At 43.0% G+C, this 23,599-nt stretch overlaps 1 protein-coding gene across 14 annotated transcripts in view; it reads right to left on the bottom strand.

Moving 5' to 3' along the window:
* GRB10 (growth factor receptor bound protein 10) overlaps positions 1-23,599 on the bottom strand; it is a 203,482-nt gene that overhangs the window by 85,610 nt on the left and 94,273 nt on the right. For 2 of the 14 annotated variants that reach the window (XM_063667313.1, XM_063667311.1), the window contains one exon: positions 20,060-20,192. The exons of 11 other annotated variants lie outside the window; for them this stretch is intronic. The gene's annotated coding sequence lies outside the window, so the exon portion shown is untranslated. The remainder of the gene's footprint in view (positions 1-20,059; positions 20,193-23,599) is intronic. One more of the 14 variants, XM_063667312.1, reaches the window with a different exon arrangement.

The raw sequence follows: 23,599 nt of genomic DNA, 5'->3' as shown, positions 1-23,599 counted from the left end.
AGATGGGGAGGGGTTGGGGTGGGACGGGGAAAGGGAGCCAGGAGCTAGGTCTGTGCAGCCCGGCTCTGGGCAGCCTTGAAGCTCAGCTTCCGGTGCTTTCTAAGGCCTGGCTGCATTCCTGCTCAGGAAGATTGGTAAAACATTCTTGCATCCATACAATAATTTTGTTGTTGTTGTGCTTAAGCTAATTTGAGTGAGTTTTTTATATGTAACCCAATACATTCTAATAATATTGACTCCTTTTTTCTGCATTTTTAGATTTTTCGCTTTTTGACAACATGGCAAATAATGATGGAAGCTCACATAATTCGTCCTCTCTTCTGTTCCCAGAATAGCTGCAAGTTACACCCACTTAACACACAGGGTCACAGACAGCAAGACCCTCTTCCTACCAAAGGCTACGTTGGTAGGAAGGAAAGGAGAGACTGGCACTTGCAAACTTGCTCACCCTGCCCTGCTCCTACTAGCTCTGGGCCCAGGGCCCAGGATGTGGGCTTCCTATTTTTTTTTTTTTTTTTTTGAGACAGAGTCTCGCTGTGTCGCCCAGGTTGGAGCGCAGTGGCGCGATCTCAGCTCACTGCAAGCTCCGCCTCCCGGGTTCACGCCATTCTCCTGCCTCAGCCTCCCGAGTAGCTGGGACTACAGGCGCCCACCAACACGCCCAGCTAATTTTTTGTATTTTTAGCAGAAACGGGGTTTCACCGTGTTAGCCAAGATGGTCTCGATCTCCTGACCTTGTGATCCGCCCGTCTCGGCCTCCCAAAGTGCTGGGATTACAGGCATGAGCCACCGCGCCCGGCTCTAACATGAGCTTAGCAATAGTGTCCACCCCACCGGGCGGCTGTAAGGACTAGGTTAGTTACTATCTGCTTTATAACAGAGCTTGGAACACAGTAAACAGGAAGATGTTATTTATTAGCCCTATTTCATCTATTTCTTACAAAATAACAAAAAGTGATCGTTATTAACCTGGCTTAACAGCTGAGGAAATAGGCCTGGAGGAATTAAATCACCTGCCCAAGGTCACATAAGCGGTACTGAAAATAAGCTTTGCATCCCTCATTCTCTCCTACCAGGTGTGTGCTCCTCACAGAAGCTCCAGAGGGGCACTCGGCCCTCTGGCTCGGAAGGCCTTTGTTTTAAAGGGCTCCCCTCATCTCTCAAGGCTAAAGGGCATAACAAGACAAGACATAAGGAAACAAAACAACAAGGAGGGAGAGAGGTCCTGGGCAACCACGGTAGTGCAGAGGGGGTATGGAGGGGGCAGGGTCACCCCCGGGGGTAGTGCTTGGGCTTCTGGGGTGGGTGGGACAGTAAGAGCAGGGTTTAGCCAGATCACGCTCAAGATCCTGGTGAAGACAGACAGATAGAAGGGAGGGGTGAGGACAGAAGGGAGGCTGCTGAAATGGCAACGATGAGATCACTGAGGCCTGGCCAGCACAGCCCTTGCTAGAAGAACAGAGGCCACATTCAAACCAGGGCCAGGGGACAGGGCAGGGGCTGGGGAGCATCAGGCTGCAAAAGGAAGGTTGCCTTAGAAAAACAGGGGTCAGATGGATCTGAAGATGCAGACTGGGTGAAATCGGCAGCTGAGACGCAGCAAGCAGGGCCCTGTGTGCCCAGGATCTGTGTGGAAGGAGGGAAGAAGAGAGATGTTGCCATAGTTCGGATTGTGAGCGGTCAAATATTAATCCTGGCCAGATATTAAAAGGACAAAGTGCTGAATCAATAATTAATAATTACTGCATAATCAATAATTAATCACAAGGAAGAACACTCAGAGTCAGCAGGCGAACTCTTGCTCATAGCTGGGGTGAGGTGGGGTGGGGAAGAGTTGGTTGGCAAAAAATCAGGACCCTTGGAGGAGCAGGCATGTACCTGCCTGAGTTCCCCGAGGCCCAGAAGGCTTGTGGCCTCAGGGAGAGGAGAGCCTCACTGTCAACTGCTGGAGCGAAAACTGCAGTTCAGAGAACTCTGCCTGCCAAAGACAAGACCTCAGTTCTGTATTTATTGAGACTGCTGCATTCATCTTGAGGAAAAGTTATAGTGGAGACCATGAATCTGGGGCTTCAGGAAAGTTCTAGAACGTATGCATCATGCACCCACTCATCTCCTACACTCCTATTTAGCTGACAGGGAATAGCTGCTTAATTGAAGCTCTGCAAAACAATTAGCACGAGTGCCACTCTTAACTTACCATATTAACAGCTCAATATTTCTATCTCAGTGGGCTATCTAAAAGTCAATACTGGCCAAAACACCAAGTTCACTGTAAGTATAGTCAGTCTTGGGTGATGCAGGTTGGTCTCAATGCCACACACGTGTACACATGCAAACATGTCCACACACGTGCACACACATACACGTGTGCTGTGGGGCCACTGTGCCAATTCAATGCCAGGCTTTTAATCCTGCTTTGGAAATAAAACAGTGGTACAGTTCCTACTCTGGGACTGTTCTCTTCTAGGAAAATAACATGTTTTCATTCCCTCTGGGGAATTTGCATGTGCAGTTATTTCTCTCTATGCATTCCCAACAGCCCCTTGGCTGTGCTCCCCAGGCAGGCAGCCCCCCGGGGTCTCCTGTCCTTTTCCTGCTAAGCCTTCTGTCTGTCAACCAGATCATTCCTGGGTCATAGCTCTGCAATTAGGTCAAATGCAAAGTAATTCTGTTATTATTCAAAGTAAATATAAGGTAATAGATGCCAAAATATAAACGCAACACGTATCCTCAAAATGCTTTTACTCTCCTCTGAGGTGGATTATTTGTACAACTACTTTCTACTTTAATACATTCAATCATGAATATTTTCAACAAAGCCAGGTCAATCTGGTAACTCAATAGGTTATAATCTTCATAAACTGAATCCAACCACTCTATCTGGATGTTTCAAACCTTCATACTTTCCAGAGCCATTACAGCAAAAATAAAACTTTTTAGAAAATTTAAAATGCCATACTTTAGAAACAACTGTAAAATGTCCTGTGGGGCTCATTAGCATTTTATCTGTTTAGATAATAAAATCACTTATGGTTCTCTGACTTCTAAGCTTCACTAAATTCTAACTAAGAGCGACAGTTAAATCTTCCAAACAGGGGTTTTAAAGGTTTGATTCAAAAGAAGACACTTTTTCATATTCTACACCAATTTTTTTTTAATTACTATATTAAGATACGACTGAAATCACACCGAGTTCTTACAAGCATCCCTATGGCGTTTATTCTGTCAGCTGGTCTACCTCAGTAAGGACTCCGTGTGCCACCTCTGGGCGTGTGGTCAACTGCAAAATTCTTGTCTGGTCCCATGAATCCAAGTGGATCAATAATCACCCATTTGTGAAAGGCCTTCTGCCATGTAACAGAAGTGGGAGAAACAAGTAAACAAATGCTTCTCGCAGTGAATATTCAGATTGTCTATTTAATGTTAACTTGACGTCAAAATATTTTCCACGGGGCTGCCCCCCTGGGAGGAATAGTGAAAGGTGAAGAAAAACATAATTTTACACATAGAATTTCACTTCAGACGGATTTATAAGAATGTATTTTCTGCACAAATATAGATCAAACAACATGGCTGTCAATCATGTTATTAATAGTTATTTTCCTTCTTTAAATAACCCAACCCAAAACTGGGTATTAACTTTGCCCCAAATACTTGAGTAGCTTGTCTGATCTCAAATTCACATCTCATCTAGTTTCACTGTCATTAGCAAACTGAGGCTGGCTTAGTTTTAAAATAGATATAAACTCAGGGAAACACATTTGCATTGGACTTATAAATCATCATGAGTAAATGTCTTCCATATAGAGGGCTAGGTGTGCTGACTAGGAAAAGGCAAGGAGGACAGAGAAACTCCGGGGACAGAGGATTTAACTTCTAGCACCACCTCACCACCTTCACCAATATATTTCTTAGTTTACAGCACCATCTAGTGTCTTCTTTACATTGTTTAGGGATTAAAGATGACACTGGATTCACTTTACTAAATGATTTGGCACCATAAGGACATGTTATTTGCACTATGTGTTTAGGACGTGTCCATTACGGTCCCTTCTTCACAGACCTACACAAGCATCCATCAGTGTGCGATGCCTTCAGAGCTTTCTCCACTACCCCCTTCCCCCATTTTCATATGGAAGATATACCCTGTTAAGTCATGAACAGCTGGGGTGGGGGTATATCAGTAAGTCAAAGCAGATTCAGTCCCTAAGAAAAAAATAAATGGCACTTTACATGAAAATTCTCTAACACATGTGCAAAAGCCAAAGTCCTTACACATTTCTATCTAGAAAAGAAGTGAAGGTCAGGCTGCAAAAGTGTTTTCCACTAGACCATGTTCACTTGGCAAGCAATTTCTGTTAACTTCTAACCAATTAAAACTTTGTGCAAATATAACTTAACCTTCTACTGAAATATCTTTTTGAACAACAATTCATCTTCTATTCTCATGTATTCTAGTCACACGCACTTAATTTTCATATATAGAGTTTGGACATAAGTAGAATAAGAAAACCAGGTATTATACGGTTAGAGTATTATTCTCTATCATATTTATGATATTTAAAGATACTCAGCAAACACAAAAGCAAACCACCTAACCACAACTCCAAACAAAAATACAAATGGAATCAATGCTTTATTTCACGGGTTCCTACACACAGGCAGGATTTGAGGCAGAAAATAAAATCCCTAGAATTAGTCTGTCCAGCAAATGCATATAAATATCCTTGTACCTAGAAAGAGCTACACAGTCATAACTCTTGGCTTTCAGTGTTTACAAGAGAAACTTCCTTCTCCCAACCTTTGTCGAAAATGGCATCCTCTCCTCTCTACTCAGCTCACAAAAGACAAGGGGAACCACCATTTTCAGTCTCTAGTAATTGAGAAAACGCATATCAAAAACTGATGAAAATTTGTAAGAATATATGTTTTTTGGTTTTTCATTATGAATAGACACACCTGCAAAAGAGTCGTGACCTATACTAATGGGCAGTGGCAGGGCTCCAATCAGTGCTGGTGCCTATGGAGACTCAGAAGTCTCCACTCCGACTCCCAGGACCCACAGGCCACATGGGCAGAATCGCCATCCAAAGCATATTCAAAGTTCATGATGATATAAAATGGGACAAAAATAAACATATCCTGGGCATAACATAGTTAGACAAAGCTAAAATCACAAGGATCCTCTCAGTTTGCTGAGGCTATACTCACTTGTTCCCTGATTACTATTTACAGGTGGTTTCTTAATTATTTTTCTTAGAATGTTTTTTTTCTTCTCCTAAGACAAATGCAAGCTAGTGTATCCAGGAAGGCTGCATGCATATTTAATCCTATATCCAATTCCCTGAGGGCAGGGGCATTTTCTTCTGCTACCTTGAAACTCCAACCAGACCCTCCTCCAAGAAGATCCCAACATGACTTACAGATCCAGGGCCCTACTCAACAATTCTACAGATAACACAAAATATGGAGACTACTGATTCTCTGCTTTCATAAAATCTGTCCTCCGCTCTCCTTAAAGCTACATTTAAATATACACATTCTTTCTAAATAAAGCACTACCCCGCCCTTTGAGTGTTTAAGTATCTATGGCTGCTACTTAGATTCAAAGCAACTAAGAAGCGACTGAGAGCCAAATCCCAGTCTACAACCATGAAGATGAGGCACAGAGCAGGTACAGCTCATGAGCTGCCTAGCAGGGTGCAGAAGGCTGGGAGACTAGAAGAGGAGCCCCTCCACGGAGAAGCCTCCGGCTCTACCCCAAAGACTACCGTCGGATATGCAGAGAGCCCTGAGCTGCATCCCTGGCCCTTTTGGACTTCAGGCAAGCTGCTCCAGTCTTCCGGCCTCCTCTTAGTCCCAACTCGAGGGGCGATGGTGTTTATGGCTCCCAGGATGCGTCCCGACCTTAAGGCTCTCCAGACCCTTTCTTCTTTGTTTCCTTGAAAATGTGACTGTTAACAGTGGATAGAGAAAAATCTGTATTTTGCAAATGAGCTGCTAAAATCATATCTCCCTTGTGGAAGGGGAGAGGATTCTTACAACGAAACAACCAGGAAATGATTCTGTGGCCAGAATAATCCGGTTTATGAGCCTCTTTCCTCTGTGTGCACACGGAGCCTGCCATGAAGCACTGAAAAGACTGCCTGGGCATCTGAGTGTATTTGAGTTTATGGGGCTCCTTCAAAATGCGAAAGTAAACATTTGACATGCTTTCTTCAAGTTTCCATTTGCATTTTTCATGTTTCACAGGGGCTGCACCCTTGCCTTCCATGTGAGGTGTAACTTCCCCTTTTAAGTCATTTTGCCTTAGCCTTCCTGCTTCTGCGCCTGGTAGGAGTTTAATTTCACCAGCCAGGGCTGCCAACCTAATAGAATTTCTGACTCTGGGTGTGTCAGTGCTGGGCGGAGGAGTCTCTGAGCCCCGGGGTGATGAATCCTGAATGTGTCAGGTGATCCTTAGAAGAAACAGAGCAGGAGATGGTAGGGGGCTTTGCTTTCCTTGGCTGGAGGCAGCCCTGCCACCCACTCAACCCAATGTTTCTGTTGCCCCCGAGCACTGGCCACCTTGGGAACCAAGATATTGGGAAGGGACCTGAAGGGCATAAGGGAATCCAGAGACTCTTGAGAAGGGATCGTAGCTCACCTCAGAACGCCTGGAGCAGGTGGCTAAACACAGCAATTTTAGGAGCCCCTGACCCCTTTGTCCAGAGTGTGGCGAGTCACTCCAGTGAGGAAGAGAGTTTGGCAGGTGGCAGCCCGCCTTTGCATCTGTTTGGGTAGATTGCTAGGCTCTGCTCATTTTGGCCTACACCTCTGCTGACGTTTTCCCCAGGCTCTGGGATTTAGGTGGGAAAAGTCATCGACGTGCCCTCAGGCAGGGTCAGAGCCATGATATCTGCTCTTTGGTGTTTTTGATTAAGTGTGTGAAAAGGATTGGTAACAGTATTTGAAAACCAATGATCATGTCGGCTCAACATCACCCGAACAAAGGGATGACCCCCATTTTTGCTTTTTATCTTTCAGGCCTTTAGTATTTCCAGTTAAGTATTTGACAAGTTAAAAACCAATATATATACTACTTTGTTTCTGTACTTTTTGGCTTGTCACTTTATAGCAGTGGTTTGAAAAGTTTTAAATCAGAAATGAGTATTTACACTTTGGAAAATATATTTGAATCAGAGAGGAAAGGTGGCCTAAGGAATGAGATTTCATGACAGAAAATGGTTTTTATTAATTAGTAACTGTCAGCATATATTTTCTGGTCCAATTCAAAGGGGAGGGAAACATAAATCTGTTAAATCTCAATGCTCACACTGAAATGTTGCAATGGGGAAATTTGGGCTTATTCATATTCAATAATTAAATATCTTCAAAGCTTAGAAGAAATACAAATTTGTTTGTCTTTCTTTGTTCTATTTTTAAAAAGTAAAAGCAGGTATATACCCCCCAAAATTGAAAGTAGGGACTTGAACAGATAATCGTACATCCTTGTTCACAACAGCACTATTTACAACAACCAAAAGGCGGAAACAGCACAAGTGTCCCTCAACAGATGAACAGATAAAGAAAATGTGGCACATATACACACAATGGAATATCATTCAGCCACAAAAAAGGAAGGTGACTCTGAAACGCACTAGAACTCGGAAGAACCTTGAGGACATAATAAGCCAGTCACAAAAGGACAAACACTATCTGATTCTGCTCATGGGGTCCCTAGAGTAGTCAAATTCCTAGAGATAGTGGAATGGTGGTGGCCAGGGGCTGGGGAAGGAAATGGGGTGTTATTTATTTGATGGGTACAGAGTTTCATTTTTGCAAGATGAATAGAGTTCTATGGATGGATGGTGGTGAAGGTTGTGCAACAATGTGAACGTTCTTAATGCCACTGAAATGTGCATTTAAAAATGGTAAGGATGGGCTGGGAGCAGTGGCTCATGCCTGTATTCCCAGCACTTTGGGAGGCTGCGGCGGGTGGATCACCTGAGGTCAGGAGTTCGAGATCAGCCTGATCAACATGGCAAAACCCTGTCTCTATTAAAAATACAAAAATTAGCCAGGTGTGGTGGTGTGCACCTGTAATCCCAGCTACTCAGGAGCCTGAGGCAGGAGAATCGCTTGAACCCGGGAGGCGGACATTGCAGTGAGCTGAGATCGTGCCACTGCATTCCAGCCTGGGTGACAGAGCGAGACTCCATCTCAAAAAAATAAATAAGAAACAAAAAATAAAAAATAATGGTAAGGATGGTAAATTGTGTTAGGTATATTTTACCACAATTAAAAATAATAATTAAAAAACAAATGCAGTTTTTAAATTGAATTGTTCCCAGGTTACCCTCCAGGTGATGCCAGGCAGATTGGCTTGTTAAAGGACCAGGACAAGGCTGGTCATTTCCTAAGTTACACTAAACATAGATTCCTCTTCCTAGAAAAATAAGAATTTTCAGTATAAATGTGTATGCTTCCCCACCAATCCTGCAGACCATGGCAGGTGGGATTTTAAAAAACTGTTTATCTTTAATGACACATGCCAAGTGCCGCCGCCAGTGGAGGCTCATTAAATTAAACTTATAAAAATGTAGAAAGTCTATCTCCTTTTACAGACAGCTGGGCCAACAGCCCCTCACCCATTTCCCCAGGACAACTGGTAGCAAAGGCTAAAGTCTAGGGCAAACTTCAGAATCAAATGCAGATAGCCTGGCGGCCAGACAACTGCAACTCAATCATCACCCAAAAAAAAAAAAAAAGTAAGGTAATAATTAATCACTCTGTACTTTGATTCCAGTGAGATTTTTTTTTTAATTGTGGTTTAGGGAGTTGTACAATAATTATATTTTTAAAAAATAAGGAAAGCAATTCATCTTAGTGATTTCATCAAAGACCTGGCATCCAATGTTCAGTAAGCAACCCCTAGAAAAGCATGTAAAGTTTCCTCTTCCCTGGGTTTTATCCTGCTACACTGCTGCAAGGAAGCACCTGGGCATTACTAAGATCCCGTCAGGCCCTTTATAACTGCCTGGACTCTGCACCATAGAGCCTATACAACACAGGAAACAAATTTTCCACTACCAAAACATTACAGCCTGCCCAGCAAGAACCAAAAACCTAAGCTAAAACTGCATTTAATGTGCACAGATTCAGCTAAGCAATTTCTATCTGTACTACTCAAAAGACACTTCGGGAGTGACAGAGAAACATACCCACAAAATATCACTCAAAAAGAGCAAAGGATTAACTGTATCTTTCCCAAGTCTTCCTTAGCCATTTGATCTGTTTCCTCTCAGGCTTTTTATTTCAATTCCTAATTCTTCTCTTACATCACCAGTCACAGAGAAGCAGAAGTACAAGACACTATATAAATAACTTGTCATTCTGGAAGGTTCTCATTTTCCATGAACCCTAAAAATATTAGCCGGAGAACACTGGAATTGAAGAGGGAAAATCCAGGTTATGGTCCAAATTTCTGTCACTCACTACCACTGTGCTCTCAGAAAGTCCATTTTTTAAAGGTAAATTAGACACCGGGGAATCTTTACCATCACATCCAATGTTAACACTCTATGATTCTGTGGATTTAACTCCATAAATTTAAAATCCATTCATTTACCCGATATTTTTCTTCATTCAACAAATATTTGCTGAACACTAACTACATCACTTCAGGTATTGGAAATACAGATGTTAACAAAACAGACACAAATCCCTGCCACCTCGATGCAGTGACGTCTTAAGCAACGACCTTTGGAAAAGGATTTACAAGGCTAAATATAACATAGCAAGAAAGGACAGGAAACTGTTTTTACTACTTCTGGAAAAATAATTCCCTCCACAAAGAAGCTAAAACCTGCTTCAGTTAAGTGGCAACTAAAGGAGAGAGGAGGGGGTGGACATATCCCGTAGGAAAGAGTGGGCACCCAAGGGCAAGGGGTACTGGAGCCCAAAGGAGGGATCCCAAGCCCCAGCGTTCTGCAAGAGAGGTGAAGGATGAGTGGGAAGTCAAGGGAAGTGCAGAGTCGAGTACAGTGTGCGTCCTCAGACGAAGAGTTTCCTGGCAGAGTTCATGACGCTCCCAGTTTATAAAAGTATCCCAGAGGCCAGAAATTCTCCTAGGATGGTTATGCACACTGCTTGGCAGAGAGAAGAGTTTTAAAATGAGATCTCTGTTTACAGGCAAGACAGTCAAGTAGAGGGCATTCAGCTCTGAAAAGAGCCTGAATTCTAAGGCATCAGGATGAGAAAAGTCATTCTAGGAGAACAGTACCAGGCGATTCCAAGAAATGGCAGTTCTCCAAAAACTGAAATGCCCAGGAGAGAGGAGCTGGTTTTCCAGAATGTGGATGGAAATGCAATTTAACCAGAAAAAGAGGACACTCCAGATGGGCCTGAAGGGGCAGATGATCTAGAGCTGTAACCCTCAAACCGCCAGATGCTTGGGGCCACCTAGGAACTTCTGGGGTGGGAAACCCAGTTCCTGAGATGCACCTGGCATTCTGATTCCCAGTCTCCGGGGGTGGGCTCAGAAAATGAACAGAGTTCCTGTTAGGGTCTGAATATTTGTGTTCTCCCAAAATTCATGTGTTGAAATCCTAACCTCTACAGTGAAGGTATTAGAAGGTGGGGCCTTTGGGAGGTGATTGGGTCATGGGGGTAGAACCCAAATGATGGAATTCGTGCCCTTATAAAGCCCTGGACAGACCCTTCCCCATTCCACCATGTGAGGACACAGCAAGAAGACGCCATCTGTGATGCAGAGGGAGAGTCATCACCAGCTGCCAGATCTGGGAGCACCTTGATCTTGGACTCCCCAGCCTCCAGAGCTGGGAGAAATAAATTTATGTTGTTTGTAAGCCACCCAGTTGATGGCATTTTCTTATAGCAACTCAAACAGACTAAGACAGTTCCAAAATGAATGCTTACTATTTTTAAGATATTATTTTTGAGGTGCCTTCTGAACAGTGCTCCAGGGAGAGAGGATGCTCCAGGTTTTGATGAACAAAGTGTGGAACAGGCACAGGGAGAGAGATTTCACAGTGGGGAGTCATGAGAGGGGAAAAGACTCATGTTATGATTTTTATTGTTTCTCTCTATAGAACATTACATTATTAATGAGTATGACAAACAAAAGCCACCATTTTTTGGGCACCTGCAAGGTACCAGATCCTATGCCAGGCAATTCTCATAGTTCAAGCTATTTCTAATCTTCCTACCAAACCAGCCAAGCAGGCATTTTTATGTATTTCAGGGGAAGAAACTGAGGCACCCAATAACTTGGCTACCAAGACACAGAGTGGAGAGTCTGCCTAACTCCAAAGTTGCACATACTGCCTCCTTACATTTTAATAATTTTCTTTAGTTTTTTCCTCACTAAATATAAGTTTTATTTTTTTATTTAGATACGTTCCTTTGTCAGTGAACCTGAGTTTCTAGAAGGCTGGAGCTGCCCTTGCCTCATGACCTTACCCTGAGTCTGGCACACAGCAGGTGCTCAGTACATGTTTGTTGAGTAGGTGGGAAATAGATTCATCAGTTTCCGTCAATCAAGCGGTAGAATTTTCCCGAAAGCCAGACAGCCAGGCAGGGTTCCCAAACTCTCTGGAGGCTGCTGTATCTCCAATCTTTTAGTTTCTTGGAAAAAGGCCCAGAGGGTAACCCACCAGGTACATAAATGCCAGATTATCTTCTTCCAAAAATGGATGGCACGTGTCCAAAGAAGAGCTGTTCCAGGCCCAGGAATCTATTGGCAGGATACATTCCCCAGCAGTCAGGCCTTACCAAGTCTACCTGACCATGCCAGGCCTCCCTGCTCCTCCGTAGGCTCCAGGAATGACACTCAACAAGCCCTCCTCTATGGCGAGCCTTCACACCTCTGCCTTGAATCCTGCCTTGCCCATCCCAATAGTGTTTCCGTCCAGGAAGTACAGCAAATGCAACGCCTGCCCTGGGCTTTTCTGCTCTGAGAAACCCCCGCTGCCTCTTGCATGCACGCTTCCCACACAAGCCCAAGCCTTTCATGTCTCCACTCAACCCTGGATGCAGCTCCATGCATCTGCGGATACTGCCGTAGGGAAGACACCATTTTGCATGTCACTACCTTCTTCTCTACTTCCGCATGGTGTCTACAAAACAACAAATCTGCTGTCCTTCTAAGGCACAGCAGCTGCCCATGATATAAGGTCAATCTCCCCCTCAGTATCTTGTCTTGCCAGCAGAGACCACAATGGAATATGAGAAGTTGGTGCTTGGTGGGATGCTGGGCGCTGCCCTGGGAAGATTTCTATTTCCAAATGGAAGGTGAAAATAAGAGTGTGTCTGACACATCGTGTACTTACTGCTCACATCTCCAAGGAGCATAGACACTTAGCACTCAACAAAGCCAAATTCAGTATTGTATTTCACAAGTATTCCTCGTCTGTTCTGCTCGATGCAGCGTATGCTGGTGAAAAAGAGTGGTTCAGATTGAGAAACCATGGAGGGGAGGGAGGAACAGTACAAGAATCTAGCACTATGCCAAATGTTCACATATGGCATCTAAGTAGCCTTATGCCAAACCATGAGCTAAATGCTATCAGCCACATTTCACAAATGAGAAAACCAAGGTCAGCAAGGCTAAAACACACACTCAGCACCACATAGCCAGGAGTAAAACTTGATTCCTCCTCTGGTTTAACTACAAATCCAACATCTTTCAGTTTTCCCAGATTTAAAAAACAAAAAATAACATGATCCCTGGGCTTAAGGAACATAACTGCAAAGACAGACATGTATTTGATAATTTAATAAAGTGAAGTATGACAGGTCTGGGGGAGAAGTAAAAAGCCACAGGGGATACCAAAGAGGAAGCAGCTGCTTTTAATGGGCAGAGGGAGAAAAAGAAGCATCCAGGGAGAAGGTAGTGTCATCTTTGTCAGGACCAAAGAATGAGAGAAACTTAAACACACAAAAGAGGTTAAATCATTCCTGGCTAGGGGCTGCCCATAGACAAAGGCCGGGGAGGGCAAAAATAAACAGCGGTTCCAGAAAAGCAAGCTGTCTATGCAGCTGGCCCAGGTGACGTGTGTATAGGAAGGACGTGAGAAGACGCCAAAGGGTAGAGTGAGGACTCACTCCTGGGCCACTGAATCCCACTCTCAGAGAAGACAATGGTGTTCCCAGACTGTTTAAAAAAAAAAAAAATCTGACAACCACACAGAATGGTCAGAAGGTGCAGAGGCAGGCAGTGAGTGACAAGGGTAGGGGTGGGGGTCGGGTGGGTGAGGGGGGGCAGAGGTGGAGCAGATGTTGAGTGAGACCTGGGAGAAACCGAACTGTCGGCAAGCACGTGAACAGGGAAAGATGGATTCCAGGTCACTGCAGAGTGCACCAGAAGCAGGGGTGGAGGTTATCAGGGGCATACTGTGAGTCTGTGACAGGAAGTACTCCCAACCAAGGAGAGCTGGCCATGCACAGAGCCTGCTCCTGCTGGAGGGTGGAGGCCAGGAAGAGTCCAACCAGACAACTTGCCTTCATCTCTCTCCAAAACCACTCCCTGCTTCAAATACCCACAGTGGATTAGCCTCAGTCTAGAGTCACTGGGTCTAGAGTCTAGAGTCACTCAGTCTAGAGTCTAGAGTCACTGGGAGTGCCCCGTCTGCTCCAAGGTGGGGAAACCATTTTGCCATGATGCAGAAATCTAGCTGATCCCCCCATCAGTAGCTGGGGTGCTGCAGGGAATCCCCATTCAGGGTGCTGAGTCCCCAAGAGGAAGCACTAGTTATGCAAAGGTACTTTCAGCCATTTGGTACGCAAGTAGATTAGAAGCCCGCTGCAATTATTTTTCAGTGCATTTAAAAATATATCCACAAAGATGGGAAGGTTAATGGCTGGGCACTAACTTCCTCTTGTCATTGCCCCCTCACCCTTTGAACAACTCAGGACTATCGTGAAAGACTTTCTTGGTCAGGCTGAATCCAAAGTTGAAGGGGTTTAGTGGCCAGTCCATGCAGGTTGTAAGGGAAATAGATGGGGATGGGGAGACCACAAGGCAGGTTCCTAGTTCCAACACTTGCTGAGTCTCGGGGCACCCTTGAACACAGAGCATTGAACACCACTGAAATGTCTGCTCCTCAGAGGGTCACTGTAAGGACTGACTGCAAATGTGCACACAGTGTCTACCCATGGGTAAGAAACTAACATTTTTGAGGACCTCCTTAGAGATGGGATTAATTCATAGTGGGGAGTATAATATTAGCCATGTTAACAAAAGTGATATTGGAAACCTTGCTAAATTGCTTCTGAAGGCAATACTAGTACATTCTGTAGCAAATGACAGAGGGTTTTTATTTTTATTTTTTTCCTTGTAATCTAACTGAAATTCTCTAGTTTGACATCTTCCTTTGGGGATAGAATTTAAAATTGTATAAGAAAGATAACTCATGCCAAAATAAGGAAGCATTCTACTTATTTGGAATGACTAGAGTCTGGCTGATTAGTACTGGTTAATTGTGGTTAAAAAGGAAAAAAAAAAGGCTGGGTGCGGTGGCTCACGCCTGTAATCCCAGCACTTTGGGAGGCCAAGACGGGCAGATCACCTGAGGTCAGGAGTCTGAGACCAGCCTGACCAACATGGAGATACCCCATCTCTACTAAAAGTACAAAATTAGCCGGGTGTGGTGGTGCATGCTTGTAGTCCCAGCTGCTCGGGAGGCTGAGACAGGAGAATCGCTTGAACCCGGGAGGCGGAGGTTGTGATGAGTCAAGATCGTGCCACTGCACTCCAGCCTGGGCAACAAGAGCGAAACTGTCTCAAACAAACAAAAAAACAGAAAAAAAAGAAAAAGAAAAAAAGGTAAATTTAGGCAAAGTACAATATAGTGGAAAAATATAATACAGACATTGGATTTTAGGAGAAAGAATATTCTCATTTCTACCTAGGGGAAATTTAAAAGTATTCTTTCATCACTGATCTTGATGAAATGAAAGAATTATTTCTTTCTAAGTTGTACTCTGCTACTTCGAAAAAGGATTTGCACTTCCGTGGACGAAAACGGTCCATATGTTGTGGATCATTAAATCAGAAATGACTCGCTGCTCACCACTGCGTCCCCTGGGCCTGGGCCCCAGGCCTCCTATCGCCTACACGAGCAACCGATACTTGTTTCACAAATGAATGAACGAATGAACGAATGAATGAAAGACACAGGGAAACTGCGGAGCAAGAGGATGAAAAGCAAACACACCAGGGGAACAGAAAGAGTTGCTGGGATAAAGCCCTCTATTGAGCTGCAAGCATCCTGACAGCTAAAGGAAACATGAAACATTAATGGAGTCCAATTATCTACCAAAGGGGACCAGACAAAAGAGTGGCGTGAACTGTCAGAGCATGGGGAAGGCGAAGGCCCAGAATAGCTGAGATTTGAAAAATTACAAAGGATGACAATGGCTTTTTCAGTTCTGCTCCAAATAAGGACCAGGAGGGAGAGGTCTGCTGCTTGCCTAACACACTGGGGCAAAACAAAGAGAACACAGGCTCCTCAATGCCTTTTTTGTTCCTATCTTCCTTATTAAGACAAATGATCTTCAAAGTGGAAAGGAAGGAATAAGCACAATTAAAGGGAAACCACTGTCCCAGGCAGGGGGGGCAACTGTAGGGATTCAATCTACTGCTTTCAAGGCCAAGGAAAACTCAATCCCTACAGCTGAAATCTTGGTTTGAGCCACCGAACGATCTGAGGAATCAAAAAGAAAGAAAATACTGGTGGACTTGGATAAGGAAGGAGGGCTAATCTAGAAGCAGAATAGTAGAGGGACGAAATGCTTAGAGGCCATCAGCCTGGGTTCAAATCCCAGCTCTGCCACTCTCAAGGGCTGTGATCTGGGCAAGTCCTCTACTTCTGGCTTCAGTTTCCTCAGTTTCCCTATAAATATGGAGATAATAATAGTGCCTACCTCATATGACAGGTAGATTCAATGGGTTAAAATACGAAGCATAAGTTCTTAATAGGTTAGGAACCTACTACTATAGCTGGAGAAGTCACTTAAACATGTAAGAAACAGAGATGAAGGTAAGAAATCATGGCATATCTAATAAACTATACTATCATAATTTAACTGTAGGTTGCAGAACAATCATTAATGACATGTAAAAATGCTATTATTTGCTGTGGCATGACTCCATTTCCATAAGGCTGAAATAAAATATGGGCATTAGTTATTTTGTGGGAAAAGGATTATAGATGATTTTTCTCCTAGCTTTTCTGCATCTCAACCCAAATAGAAGGTATTTAGTGTCTGGGGTGGGGGCAGTCACAGAAATCACAATTATCATCAACTTTGGCATCAGTGTGCAACCGGAGACCAACATTCACTACTTTTCAGGACTGTGTTGAGCGTTTCAGAAAAAGAAAGTTACCACTGAAAATAGCACAGCTTCACCATGAGAAAATGATACTAACACAAAAGTTACTTTTGCACAGATACAGTTAGCCCCCCATATCCACATATTTAACCAATTGAAGATTGAAAATATTAAGAAAAACAGTGTACTTGCACATGTACAGACTTTTGTCTTGTCATTATTCTCCAAATAATTCAGTGTAACAACTATTTCCACAGCATTTACATTGCATTAAGTATTATAAGTAATCTAGAGATGATTTAAAGTATAGGGGAGAAAATGTGTAGGTTATACACAAATACTATGCCATTTTACATCAGGGCCTTGAGCATCCTTGGATTTTGGCATTCGCAGGAGGTTCCTGCAGATATCAAGGGACAACTGTGTACACACACACACACACACACACACACATATATAATGAATAAAATCTTGAAGATTTTTTGTGGATAACATAGTAAAAGATCAGCTAGATAAGAGAACATTAGAGGAATCATGACACAATATGCTGTCTTCCTGCTTGAGTTCCTGTTCTCTCATCAATCATGCCCTCATCCAAACTGCTAACGATGTCTCATGAATGGCAAGGCACAGCAGGAAGACAGGGCATTGGGGACTGGATTCTACCTTTGCTTGCCTAGAGTTACCAGGACTTCCCACAAGAAGGGGAGAGGCAGGGGCTCAGGACCTTTCTGGAGCCCACAAGTCTATTAATGGCATGTGAGTTCAGGAATTCATTAAATATCTATAAAGTATGACTTCAGACCAGGCAGTACAGTAGAACCTTGTGGTATATACCAGGCAGTATATACGTCACAGTAAGTAAGACATGTGTACTGCCCTCAAGAAATGTATGATCTAGGGAGAAAGGGAAAAATACAATATATAAAATAATGCTCGCAACAGGCAGCTTATACATATAGGTGTGTGCAGGGTGGCTCCTCTAAATTAAAACCTGAGATGGACTTTGGCTTTGATTCCACCACTGAGTTAACACCTGTCTGTGACTTCTGGGCAAGTTATCAAACCTCTCAGCCTCAGTTTTCCCATCTGTAGCTCTGATGAGGAAGATAAGACATGCAGGGAGGTTCCAGCACAGGCCTCAAAGTCGTCATCAGCATCATTATTTTTGCCAATAATTATGCATGATGGGTACATGCAAACGAAGAATCTAAAGTGCAAAGTGATTCCTAACTTACCCCTAGTCAAAGAGCATTGCTGGAAGAGACCAAAAGACAGAAAAACAGCCAGCCCAAACCCAGGCTGTGTCCCTCGGCACCTAATGTTGCTCAGAATGGCTTCTTGGAGGAAAAAAACAAAATTTTTTCTTGATCTATTTTACCTTCTCTAATAACTGGCATTCTTTTCTAATTTTGGTCTTTTCCTCTTGACAGTCTCTCCACTAAGAAATTGGTGCTTCTGAAATACTCCATCCTCCAATCTTTCTTCTACACTTCCCCTGTTACGACAAAGGAAAGCACTGCACCAAACACATTGCTACAAATTAAAGCTGCATGCCTATAACCAGTATTTCTGGCTTAAAGAAAACCAAGAGAAGAAGCTAAAGAAACTAAAGTCAGAAAACAGCTGTAATGGGTTGGAGAGGACCTCTGAACTCCAGAGCCTGAAAGACATTCCTCAAGTCAGGAGTCAAGTGTTTGTGTAGGATGTCTCCATCTGAGAGAATGAACTACATACAATTCCTGGGTTATGACTCCAGCAATCAAGGAAAATGTTTTGATTCCAGCTCAGGAGGCTTCACTATGACAATCACACACACAGCCCTGTTCTCCAGACGGAACAAAGGCATGATGAATGTGTGTGCTTTGCAGGCATGGGATTGGAGCGCCCGAGGTACACATGGAGCAGAGGAGACAGACACAGAAGGCACAGAGGCTGGAAGAGCACAGTCTCCACTTTCAGGCAGGACCATAGCCTGCCCTGCCCACAAGGCTAAAGCAGCTACACCAGCAAGGAGAAAGGGAGACCCAAGCAGTTGCAGTCAGCAAAGAAGAGAAGCCAGCCGGAGCAACAAAGTGTCTCTGGCCAAGCAGAAGACAAAAAAAGCTGGGCAGAGACTCTGCAAGGCTTCTGTTACGGAGAATAGAGGGAAGTGGGTGGGTAGGACCACTTCGTCTGTGGTCAGAAACTCTGCAATCCTGGCTCACGCCTGTAATCCCAGCACGGACAGATCACCCGAAGTAAGGAATTCAAGACCAGCCTGGCCAACATGGTGAAACCCCGTTTCTACCAAAAATACAAAAATTAGCCAGGTGTCACGGCACATGTCTGTAATCTCAGCTACTTGGGAGGCTGAGGCACAAGAATTGCTTGAACCTGGGAGGTGGAGGTTGCAGTGATCCAAGATAGTGCCACTGCACTCTAGCCTGGGCAACAGAGTGAGACTCTGCCTCGAAAACAAACACCACCAAAAACAGAAACTCTGCAATCCATCACGACGCCACTAACTGATAACAATGCAAGAGTAGGGGGCTAGGGTCAATTTGTGACGGGGTATTTGAGGGGACTAAGGACATGCTAAAAATGAGTTTTGGGCTCTCTGCCAAATTCTCATAGAGTGGACCTCTCAATAGAGTGAATGACCTTGAATGACTCTGGCCAATAACTTAAATTCTCAGATCCTGTCTCCACCCAAACCAGGCTAGGTGAGATCTCACAGCACAAAGAATCTGTGGTGTATGCAGCCACTCATCCCTCACCTACCCACAGGCTGGCACTGATTACCGAAGCCTGTCTTCCTAGGGATGAGACCTCAGACTACCCCGAGCACTGAACTCAGGGGTCTCAGAGCACCTGTTAGTAGGAAAATTCTGCAGTTTGGTGAGTACACTGTAATGGCACAATCATTCATTTCAAATTTTTAATTTATATAACTTTTTTTCCATTGTAAGAATAACCACATTATAGGCACATTGAGAAACTGCAAATAAGCCAATAACAAAAACACATTTCTCACCCCAAGAGGAATGCCATGATAGCAGGTAGACTGTCAATCTCTAAAAACTTGACAATGCATGTCTTCCTTCCCTCTCTCAGCTCCTAACCTCTCTGCTATTGGGAAGCCCCCCAGATCCTGAGAGCTTTAGGCTCTCTCCCTCCCTGTGCCTGGGACACACCTCTGCATCCTCCCAGGGTGCAACCCACTGGATATGTCCCCCACCACCTGCTCAGACCATGACTTCTCCCCACTGCCTACACACCGCCTCGTCCTCAAAGGTCTGAAAATATTCTTGGGAAATAAATCAAGAAAAATACTCAGAGTGAAATAAGTCAACTTCCTCAAATTTCAAACTCATCATCTATTCATTTTCCAACTAGTGGTGCCACAAATTGCTCCAGGATGATGTATCAACATCAAAACCACACATTACTGATAACAAAACACCCTATCTCTTGACAACTGCAAAACCTTTGAGGAAGGCATTATCCTGGATCAGTAAGTTTTCTAGGGAGTGAGAGTGACACACCTTCCAGCAAGAGGACCTATTTTCATTTTCCCTCTTGTACATATCGTACATCATCCTCTTGGCTGCTTTCTTTCTTAAGCAGGGGGCAAAGAATATAACGCGACCTTTAGTGACTTCAGTCCTCTCTCTGGGCATGATTGATGTCCACTGGGCTAATGAGGTGCAATGCTATTTGCTCCTAGGTAAATGGACTTACCCTGCTGGACTCCGTGAGTTCTAATGGCTCCTTTTGCTGGCCTCTCTCTTCCAATACTATACCGCTGCCAAAACCAACTCTTACTGAGGTGAACTTACAGGAATTTCCAGGGTCTTTTGTTCTTTCCTGTCTGCTATAGGTTTAGATAATAAACATTCAAAGTTCTGTCATTGTATTTTTAAATAAAATGAAAAAGAATAGTAATTATACTTTTATTTTCATTATGAAAAATTGTTACGTTTGTTCAAAATTTTTAAATACACAATATTATAAGGTGAATAAAAATCACCCATAATCCCACCACCCAAATTAAACATCATTATATAAAACATATATTGTGCTCTTATTTTCTCTTTCTACAAAATTGGGACCATACAGTACTGTAACCTGTTTCCCTGTTTTTTTCACTCAGTAAATCTGAGCATCTTCTCAAATTACTAGATATTTAACATATTTTAAGACAGAATCATCAGTGTATGTAATGTTTATCTGATCAGTCTTGTCTTTCCCTATTTCCTTTATTCTAGGGGAATATGCTATCGATTGAATTGAAGTGGATATACATGCACACGCATGCACATGTCATTGAAATAAATTCCTGGAATTAATGGGTTTAAATGTATGACCTTTGCAAGGCTTTTATTAGACAGTAGCAAACCGCCTTCCAGAATTAGACCCACTTCTTCGCACTCTCCAGCAAGAGTTACTTCTTAAAGAGGGCACACCATGGCAGACATGATATCCTATGCTTTACAGACGCCTCTTTCCAGTTCTCACAACAACTTCACAAAGAAGGCACTGTTGTCCCATGTTATAGACAAGGAAACTGAGGCTCAGTACACAAGAGAGCAGAGTTTCAAATGAAACCAGCGTTCACTGGCAGCCTCTCAGGCTGTTACCACTGCACCACAGGGCCCACTAAGCTCATGAGCCTTTGGGAGCTCTCTACAGAGTCAGCTCTATCTACTTTTGTACACAGACTTCAACATCTCTTTTTCAACCCTTTGGGCATCTTTACTCAATTGTGTTCCTGGTGAGAGGCATGGCCAGGAATCTCTGCTTGGGTCATGAGCATTAACAACAATCAGACAAAATTTGCCTAAAACTGAGAGGCCAAACTTCTAAAAATAAAACTTCACATCTCAAAAATATTGTTGAGGAAAAAACTAAACGTAGCATTACCCTACAATCCAGCAATTCCACTTCTAGATACATACCCCAAGGATTTGAAAGCAGGAACTCAGACCCTTGTATGTCAATGTTCACAGCAGCACTATTCCCAATAGCCACAAGGTGGAGGCAACCCAAGTGTTCCTCCCTCAACAGATGATGGAAAAATAAAATGTGGTCCATCCACACAATGGAATATTATTTGGCCTTCAAAAGGAAGGAAATTCTGGCACATGCTACAACATGGATGAACCCTGAAGACATGCTGAGCTAAAGAAGCCAGTTACAAAAGGACAAATAGTGTATGGTCCCATTTACATGAGGTACTAAGAACAGGCAAATCAAGTGACAGGAAGTAGATTAGAGGTTACCAGGGACCGGGGAGAATTATTGCTTAATGGGTACAGAGTTTCTGTTTGGGGTGATAAAAGAGTTTTGGAAACAAATAAATGGTGATGGTTGCGCAACACTGTTCATATGATCAATGCCACTTAATGTACACTTATACAAACGACTAAAATGGTTAATTTTGTTTTATATATTTTTAATAAAGAAAGGTTTTTTCAAAATCATCAAAAGTAATTCCACCTATTGCAAAACCACCCCCTTTCAAAGAAAAGTGCATCCCTCCCTGCTGTGTGCTGCTAAGAAATGTGGGAAGCATTTTTAGCAACTGTCACACAAAAATAAGCTGCTTACATTAGTTAGGAACAAGGTAATAAAACAGGAGCAATAAATCCTCTTTGCCAGATAGCAGTAACAGGTCAAGGAAAGTCACAGCTAATCTTTTATTCTAAACATCAGGTTCCATGCAAGGATCCAGGCCACTCTGGATCAAACATACCATGTAAAGCTACAGCCTATGATGGCAGCATCTGATTATGCCTCGAAAATTAAGGAAGCAGGAAAGAACCGCACTGTATGTTAGTTAGATTTGGTCATAGGTCCCAAAGCATCTCGTTAAAAAGAATCCCCAAAGTTGAACTTGGTGTCAGGCACAGAGATGGGAAAGGGAAGGCACTGACTCCTGTAGGCTGTGCTGTGGGCTGAACCACCCCCACCCCACCCCAGGGAGGGAAGGAGCCTTTGTACCCAGTGCCAGGGAGCTGCAAGCCCCAGGTCCATTCTGCAGACTCACAGGGCTGTGAACACGCCAAGAGGGAGGATGAACACTCTGCACTTGGACCCACTTAAAAGAAGGATCTGTGCCTTTCTGTTCCATCTAACAGCCCTCAGAGCACAGGCTTCCTTGATTTCCAGCTCAGTTGGTTTCCATATTTTTCTTGTGAAATGAGTGTCCAGAATCAGACACAAACACATCATACTTTCCTTTTTTGTAAACTGCCTGCTCATGTTCTTTGCCAGTTTTTCTGTGTAATTGTTTATCTTATTTTATTTATAGGATTTTTTTTTTACATAAACAGGATACTAATACTCTGCATGTTACATGCATTTTTGTATGTACATGCAAGTTACAAATTATTCTCCCAGGCTGAAGTGTGCCTTTCAGCATGTTAAATATCATCTGTAACATCTACACAGAAATTTGTAATGGTAATACAGTCAAATTTACCATTTTCCCTTTATGGTTGTGCTAAGTCTTATTCACAAAAGTCTTTCTTAGCCTAAGAGAATAAAGATTCTCACTATTCATTAATTCTTGTCATTCAAATAAATAAAAGGCATTTTGTTCTTTCACTTTTAATTATTTAATTGGCCTGAAACCAATTATTGTGTAGAATACACAGCAGGTTTCCATTTCTTGCCACCCCACGTGAACAGTCATGGTTCCTGTAATCTCTGTTCTGCCGCGATTTCACTGTGCTGTATTAGTTTCCATAAATGTGTGGGTCTCTTTATGGGATATCTATTCTGGTCCTTTGGTCTATTTGTCTGGCCTTGAACTAATAACATCCTTTCTTAGTTGTGATACCACATAAGAGGGACTGCTATCTGATAGTGCAAATCAATCCTCCAAACGCCTTGTTGTTTTTCAAATTTGTCTTCAAATTCTTGAGTTTCACTCTTTCTTATTAAAGTTAGGAAACATTTTTCAAGTCACAAGTGACAAAACTATTAAGAATTTGGCTGCAACTGCATTAAATTTAGAGATAAACTTGAGAATATGTGACATCTGCACTATATTCTGTCTCCTGATCCATGATCATAGTATAGCTCTCCACTTAGGTTGTTTTTATGCTCTGAAACATCCTATAATGCCTAGTAATCTTCCTGAATATACTCCTAGATAGCTTATAATTTTTGTTAATATTATAAGTGGGATTTCTTTTTATATTACATTTCCTAATTGTTTTTTCTTGGCATACAGGAGTACTATTACATTTTACCTGTTGATCTCACATTATATCT

Source organism: Pongo pygmaeus, chromosome 6, assembly GCF_028885625.2.
Source record: "Pongo pygmaeus isolate AG05252 chromosome 6, NHGRI_mPonPyg2-v2.0_pri, whole genome shotgun sequence".
Lineage (NCBI taxonomy): Eukaryota > Metazoa > Chordata > Mammalia > Primates > Hominidae > Pongo > Pongo pygmaeus.
The sequence above is the reverse complement of the archived record's forward strand: the minus strand, read 5'-3'. Positions and strand labels throughout refer to the sequence as shown.